At 44.4% G+C, this 8,454-nt stretch overlaps 1 pseudogene; it reads right to left on the reverse strand.

Moving 5' to 3' along the window:
- Window positions 1-532: 532 nt before the first annotated feature.
- LOC131768215 (parafibromin pseudogene) lies at window positions 533-1,761 on the reverse strand (annotated as a pseudogene).
- Window positions 1,762-8,454: the final 6,693 nt, after the last annotated feature.

The following is an 8,454-nucleotide window of genomic DNA, read 5'->3' on the forward strand; positions in this document are numbered from 1 at the left end:
GGGTGGTAGTTTGGAGGAAGCATCTGCTCTGTGCCCGGCCCGGAACCCAAGGGGGGGAGGAGAGGAGGGACTTCTGGGACGATGAAGAAATAAAGACCATCAGGATGTGGGGGAGGCGACGGGAAAAGACAAAAGTCACAGAACCTAAGTGAGTTCGTCGGTTCTCCACAAAGGGTGGAAGTAGGTCTTGTGAGAGAGCAATCGGTGAGCTTCATCTTTTTAAAGTTTTGAGTCAATTTCTAAAACTTGACTCTTAGCCTTTAGGTCAAGGTATATCCGTGTTTTTCTTTTTAATTTTTTTAAATTTTTCATTTTTAAACGTTTATTTTATTATTTTTTTATCGGAGTATGGTTGCTTTACAGTGTTGTTAGTTTCTGCAATACAGCAAAGTGAATCAGCCGCACGTATACATATGTCCCCTGTATAAAATATGTCCATGTTTCTTAATCCCAATTTCCAGACAAAGGAGAAACCAACTAATTCAGAATCTCACGTGGGATGTGTGCTTTACTGTGTAGCTGTAAAGGTTTCTCAGAGCTGTAAGAAAAGTGATCTATCCAAAGGACGTTTGTGATAGCTGAGAGTTCGAATACCGTTATATCACGTTGATGAACATTTGGAGCCAGACCAGCTTCGCCGTCCTTGAGACCATCTTTAGCTTTAGCAAATGTATCAACTGGTGAACCATCAGGCAAAAGCCACAGCCAATCTTTTAACTGCCAGGAGGGACCCTGAACCAAACCTGTTACAACCTGGTCCTCCTATTCTTAAGAAATGTACTTAGGGACTTCAGGACTCCACGCTTTCACTGCCAGGGCCTGAGTTCAAACCCTGGTCAGGGAACTAAGACCTGCAAGATGTGCAGCATAGCCAAAAAATTTTTTTAAAAACAATTTTATTTTTAATTAAAAAAGAAATGCACTTAAGGGGCTGGTTACTACTCCATAAGGAACTGGGACAATGATTGTCCTGCCCTCTGGCCACATCCTCTCTTTCCTTCTCTGAAATATAGTTTCATTTTCTCATTGGCAGCCTTGCTTTTGCTTTTCATCTGATGGGACAAATTTCAGATCCGGTAGAAAGTCTTTTTTGCATTAAGCATGGTTATGAATGTGGTATCGCTGCCTGACTTAGGATGGTGGACGCTCGAGATCCTTTCTTCTGCTTTGAGGGAAGCCTGGCTCGAGAAATCGGTCTCAGAGCTGACCCCCTTCAGGACTCTGAGTGTCACGGGCAGAGGTATCCTCCTCTGTTACTGGTTTCAGTGGCCTCCGGCAGGAGGCGGTGTAGCGTCAGTTTTGAAGCGTTCTGTTTCTTTTCCTTGGACTCTTTCCTGGTCCTGTGAGTTGCGGGCAGCTGGGAAAGGGTACGTGGTAGCACGGGATCCACAGGTGCTGTATTTGGGCCGGGCCACTGTTCAGATACATTCCATTCTCCTCTGGCCTTTACAGAATTGCAAAGACAGTCTTGGAAACAGTTTGCTGTACTTCTGATCCTCCTGTCTCCTCTGCTGAAAATATCTTTTTTTTTTTTTTTTTTTTTTTTTAATGGTACGCGGGCCTCTCATTGTTGTGGCCTCTCCCGTCGCGGAGCGCAGGCTCAGTGGCCATGGCTCACGGGCCCAGCCGCTCCGCGGCATGCGGGATCTTCCCGAACCGGGGCACGAACCCGTGTCCCCTGCATCAGCAGGCGGATTCTAAACCACTGCGCCACCAGGGAAGCCCTGCTGAAAATATCTTGAGGCACGGTTACCTCAGCATGCCCCAAACACCTCTGATTTAGGGCAGCTACATCATCAGCTAGATCAGTCTTGATTAGAGATCTTTTTTCTTAGCCTTAATTTTGACTTTGCTGCAATATTTTCCACAGACAGCCTCAGACAAAGACCTCATCTGTTCTGTTTGTACAGTCCATACTTTGGGCCGATCTCTTTATCTTTTTTTTTTTTTTTTTTAAGGATGAGAAAAATGAATGCTTTGATTAGGATTTTCTTTTCTTTTTTTTAAATTGAAGTAGAGTTGATTTACAATGTTGTGTTAGTTTCAGGTGTGCAGCAAAGTGGTTCAGTCATCTACCTATCTATCTATCTATTCTTTTTCAGATTCTTTTCCCTTAAGGTTATTACAAAATATTGAGTATGTTTCCCTGTGCTCTACAGTAGGTCCTTGTTGTTTATCTATTTTATATGTAGTAGTGTGTGTGTATGTTAACTTCAAACTCCTAATTTATCCCTCCCCACTTTCCCCTTCGGTAACCGTAAGTTTGCTTTCTATGGCTGTGTGTCTATTTCTATTTCGTAAATAAGTTCATTTACATCTTTTTTTTTTTTTAGATTCATAAGTGATATCATATGATATATGTCTTTCTCTGTCTGACTTCCTTCACTCTGTGTGATCATCTCTAGGTCCATCCGTGTTGCTGCCATTTCATTCTGTTTTACGTGGGCCCATGTCTATCGAGGCCGATCTCTGTCACTCTTCATCTTCAATTCATAGCTCCTCTGCTTCTGCTAAAACTTTATCTCCCGCTCATTTAACTTGAGCAGATCCCCAAAGACCTATTTCTAGGAGGCGTGTCTCTATATTTGTCGAAGTCGCTGTTTCACCACGAGATATCCAAGTTCGTCTTTCCAGTCGCGTCTTCTAACCATGGGAATATTTTCGGAGGCTGCAGTAGGACGTGAACGGCAGGATGAGGTAAGTGCACACTATTTTTTTTTTTTTTTTTTTTTTTTTTTGCGGTACGCGGGCCTCTCACTGCCGTGGCCTCTCCCGTTGCGGAGCACAGGCTCCGGACGCACAGGCGCAGCGGCCACGGCTCACGGGCTTAGTTGCTCCGCGGCACGTGGGATCTTCCCGGACCGGGGCACGAACCCGTGTCTCCTGCATCGGCAGGCGGATTCTCAACCACTGCGCCACCAGGGAAGCCCAGTGCACACTATTAAGTAGGAATAAGATAGACTCCAATGTGTGGATTCCCTGGGTTGCTTTCCTTTCCAGTCTCCCAGACCACATAGCTGGTCTCGACATGCTCGGGCTGCTAGAATGCCTGACAGTCACCGTGTCGGCTTTCAGTACCATCTCCTGGGTGCTGTACTGTTGCAGAAGGCTGAGCACACGCGTCTTCCCCTGGCGTCAGCACCTCAACGAACCAGCAACACTGACAGCTGGCCATGCCTATGACAGCTGCTGGGCCTCCAAGCGTCCCACACTGTGAGGCCTCAGAAAGCCACATGAGATGATCTTACTACGCCTTTTCCCTCTTGATGTCATTTTTTAATAAGAGCAGGGTCTAAAGTGCCTATCTACAACAATCACCGTCACTAAGAGGGGTTCTCCAAAGATTTCACCCTTCACCTGTCTAAAATTGGCCTCTGGATGACCCGCTCGTGTCCACCTAAACCTGCTTCTCTCACAACCTTTCCCGTCTTAATAAGTACAGTCCAGCCCTCTGTACTTGTGAGTTTGCCTCTGTGGATTAAACCAACCAGGGATTGAAAATATTCAGAAAAAAAAAAATTCCAGAAAGTTCCAAAAAGCAAAACTTGAATTTGCCACACTCTGGCAACTATTTGCATAGTATTTACATGATATTAGATATTTTAAGTAACCTAGAGATGATTTAAAGAATACAGGAGGATGTGTATAGATTATATGCAAATATTATGCCATTTCATATAAAGGATTTGAGCATCCTCGAATTTAGGTATTCGCAGGGCCATTGGGGGGGGAGTGCTGGAACAGATACCCCCCAAATAAGAGGGACCACTATAGTGCTACTCAGTTGATGAGGTTCTGAACCAGAGTTATCCTTCATTTTTCTCTTGTTCCCACCCCGTATCCAACCCAGCCAGAAATCCTGTCTCTGGTCCAAACCCAGTCATCTCTGGGGAGGTTTTCTATAATAACCCCCTATGTGGTTTTCCCATTTCTATTTTTAGCATTCCCACCCGCCCCCACCCAAACACACACACACAGTTTAGTCTTTAAACTATAGCCAGAGTTTTAAAAGGCAATTTGGATTGTGTCACTTTTGCCAATACGCTGTAAATGCACCGACCAACCCAAAGTCCTTCCTGGGGCCTCCACGCCCTGCACAGCTGTGTCTCTAGGTGTCTTTCTGACGTGATTCACACACTCAATCCCTTGCTCACTCTGCTTGCCACACTGGCTAGTCCTCACAACTCCCCTGCCTGTGTCTGCTCTTGTACAAGCCTGCCCCAGGTCCTTTGCACCTGCTGTTCCCACAGCCTGGAGCTGCTTCTTCTAGGGAGCCCAACGCTGATCCTCAGTTGACCCACTTCCCTGCTCAGAGACACCTCTCCTCTAGAGAACTCTATTTAAAATGTCACTCCCATCACCTCATCCTTCTTTATCATATCATTTATGGTGACCCAGTATCAGATGGGAAAATTGGAACTTCAAACTGTCCTTATTTCTCTGTTTTTTCCCAAGGACAATTCTGCCAAAGGTAAAGATAATCCAGTGTACAAATAACGGGAGCATCCATGTTCAGAAATTGAGTGTAATTTGAACTCAGGTCCTGTTGCCTCCCTTTGTGGCTCCCTGGGGACTGTTGTAATAACATTTTATACTTTTGAACTCAGGTCCTGTTGCCTCCCTTTGTGGCTCCCTGGGGACTGTTGTAATAACATTTTATAATAGTCTGCCAGATGCAATTTAAAACTAAACTCTATCTAAGTTCTTTTCCCCTAACGTTTCTGAGTAACAATCCCAGCCCTGACCATGCAGAGGGTCTGCAGGAGGTGATTTACTGGAATGGTGTATACATCCACCTGGGATTGGTACAGCGGCATCAGTATCATATTTGCCAAATTATGTTTCTAATGAGGACATTTCCAGGGAGTTTCAATGACAGACTCTTCATTTACTTCCAGAGCTGCACGTCCAACTCCAAAAGCCCCAGAAACAAGCTTGGTAACATCAGGGCGTAAATCACTCTTCAAGTGAGTAAAGAAAATATGTCATGACGTACATTTGCCCCATGTAATAGAAATTGAAGGAGAACATTTATTATTTACGTACTTTGTTTCCTTTAGTTTTAAAAATTGTTCTAGTTGAACTATAAAACTCTACAAAATGTTTGGGCTTCCCTGGTGGCGCAGTGGTTAAGAATCCGCCTGCCAATACAGGGGACACGGGTTCGTGCCCCGGTCCGGGAAGATCCCACATGCTGTGGAGCAACTAAGCCCGTGCGCCACAGCGACTGAGCCTGCCCTCTAGAACCCATGAGCCACAACTACTGAGCCCACGTGCCACAACTACTGAAGCCCATGCGCTTAGAGCCCGTCTCCGCACAGGAGAGGCCACCGCAATGAGAAGTGCGCGCACCGCAACAAAGAGTAGCCCCCGCTCGCCACAACTAGGGAAAGCCCGTGTGCAACAACGATGACCCAACACAGCCAAAAATAAATAAACAAAAAAATAAATTAAAAAAAAATTCTACCAAATGTCTTAGACTGACCTACATAGTAGAGTGGAGGAATTTGTAGTGGCAGTTAGAAAACTTAAATTTGTTTCCAGCAATGTGTAAACTTGTGAAAGCAGCTTGCCATCCTTCTGTCCCTTATTATAGTGGAGGATAATACAGTCAAAAACTGTATTCCAATTTTCAGGAAATAACAAGTCCCATAGGCTTCCTCCTTTATAGGAAAAGAAACAGACAACTTAAAATATAAATAGAAAATACATTTATGGAACAAGATTTGACTGTCTACAAATCCCTATGTAAAGAGGGAGTTTCTCTAAAATTCTGTTTTTCTAAGTTTCCTGCATTTCTTCATGCATTTAGCCCACAAATATTTATTGAGCATCTACTATGTTCCAGTCACTTTGCTAAATAGAGCTAGAGCTAGGCAATGCAGGTGACAGATAGGGATGTACCCGTGCGTTACTTTTATAATTAAGTTAGAGGACGATATTCTCTCTGATCAAAATACTCATGAGTTTCATAAAAGTTTGAGGGAAAAAGTAGAAGGGATTGTCAACATTTCAAGAAAAATCTTGCAAACTAACAATTCAAACGAACTGAATAGTTGGGTTGCATCTACATGGCTATGGGAGAATCGGATGGCAGGAGTTCAGAAAATATTTGCAGCTTTCGAAACTGGTCTCTGATACCCCTATAATAGTATTTATTTTAGCTCTGTGGTTTTTTGTAAATCTCTTTCATGGGGTTCTGTGAACCTAGTGACCTCCTCATTGCCAGCGCCAGAGCCTCTATTGCCAAGAGCAAGGCCCAGCAGCCCAGGAATGGCGAGGCCAGAGGTCTCACGCCCTATGGAGGAACTGCTTACTGTGCATTTTTGGAAAGCAGTTTGCGAGAATGCATTCTTCATCTCACATGACATTCGTGGAAAAATTTACTTCAGGTCTGGCCTTAAAAAAATTGAAGACATTATGGAAAAAGAATTTGAAAAAGAATAGGTACATGGATATGTATAACTGAATCACCTTGCTGTACACCTGAAATTAATACAACATTGCTAATCAACTATACTCCAATATGAAATTTAAAAAATAAAAAAAAACTGAAGATACTGATCATGGAACCTCTGATTCCCCTTTCTGTACCTTTCTCCTTCTAAAAGATAACCTCCTCAGTTTCCTGACGCTTAATGTGTTTTGTCCACAGGCAAACCTGCTTCTTGGGAAGGATTTTGATAGAGTCATTCACACCGAAGTTCAAATGTCTAATACGTCTTTCTCCTTTTCCATAGGCATTTATGCTAACAAGATTCATCACTTCAGTCAAGGTGGGGGTCACCTCTGGGGGACTTCCCCGGTGGCGCAGTGGGTAAGAATCCACCTACCAATGCAAGGCACACGGGTTTGACCCCTGGTCCGGGAAGATCCTACGTGCTGCGGAGCAACTACGCCCATGCACCACAACTTCTGAGCCTGTGCTCTAGAGTCCACCAGCCACAACTACTGAGCCCACGTGCCACAACTACTGAAGCCCGTGCACCTACATCCTGTGCTCTGCAACAAGAGAAGCCACCGCAATGAGAATCCCATGCACCGCAACGAAGAGTAGCCCCCGCTCACCGCAACTAGAGGAAGCCCGTGCGATTTCTTGACCATCTGTTAATTGGAGACATAGAGTGACTTTCAGCCCTGATGTTCTGTGGTTCTAAATGTATAGCAACATTAAGGGGACAAAGAAGAGGTAACATTGCTGGTAAAATTCTTTGGGGAAAACCCTATTCTCTGTTTGTGTGATTTTCCTTGCAAGTAAGGAAACACCTAGCAGTATTTTAACCAGTAAAGTCATTTAATTACTCATGTAACAAGAAGTCTAGAGGTGGGAGTTTCAAGAGTGTGTCAGCAGCTCAGCATGGCTTGGCCACTGCCTCAGTCTCTCTGATTGTCTTGTCTTCCCATGGCGGCTTCCCAGTGGCCTGCTGTAGCTCCAGGCATCAGATCTACACGAAAAGTGTTCAGAGAAGGAAGGGGAAGGGGAGCGAAGAGGGCTGGACTCATGGGCCTTTCACCCTCTGTCTGAGAGGAAACTCTTTCCCAGAGCCCCCAGCAGATCCCCTGACATCACGCGACATGTCGCCAGGACCGCGACATTCTGCCTTCTCTAGTAGCAAACAGTTGACAGACACCAACCATGAGTTACAGCCTAGGGTTAGTCATATTGAGACTGGAGCAAAACTGAGGTTTTGCTAGCAAGGAAGCAAGGGAGAGAGCGGCTGGAAGGCAGTGCAGCTGGAGGGTGTCCACCTCAACCTCGCATCCACAGCACCGAGGAGCTGCCCTGAGCAGGTCTATGGCCAGGCTTGAAAATAGCTGAGTCAGACACCCGGGCTCTTTCCAATCCCACAATTTCCAGTTTCTTTCTTGCTAACGTTCAGGTTAAGAGGGGAGGAGGTTGTGACCAAGAACAGACGGGGTAATGTTCTAAAGTAAAACAGAAACGAGACGTTGTAGTCTTGTGTTCAACTTGCCTGTTCTTATATGGTCTCGTGCTTTTCATTCTTTAACTTGAATTTACCCTGCTAACCATCTTCTTCATTCAGATCTGCAAACTTGCTAGAAAAAAAGCAATAGATTTGTTTTTTCTTCTGGTGGGGCTACTCTCTCACCAAAATGGTCCAGAGATGATTATATTCAGTTTTATTTTCAAAATCTCCACTTATCAAAGGCTAGCATGCTAAGAAAACAGATGGTTTGATCTAGGGCTTCTTTTGTTGTAGGCAGGCTAATGTTTTAAACATCACGCCAGGGTTTGATTTGAAATTGTAAAATTGTTGTTTTCCCAGACTGAGCTTGGGGTACTATCAAAATTCTCAGACAGCCTTCCTGAGGCGAAAGCAGAATTTGTGCATGAGAGCTAATTGAAGAAAAACAAGAATGTGTAAAAGGACATATTTTTTCTCCAAAGTAAAAATAGTTTTATTGATTCCAATGGAGAAAAAAAAATCTCTA

Source organism: Kogia breviceps, chromosome 13 (genome assembly GCF_026419965.1).
Source record: "Kogia breviceps isolate mKogBre1 chromosome 13, mKogBre1 haplotype 1, whole genome shotgun sequence".
NCBI classification, from domain to species: Eukaryota; Metazoa; Chordata; class Mammalia; order Artiodactyla; family Physeteridae; genus Kogia; species Kogia breviceps.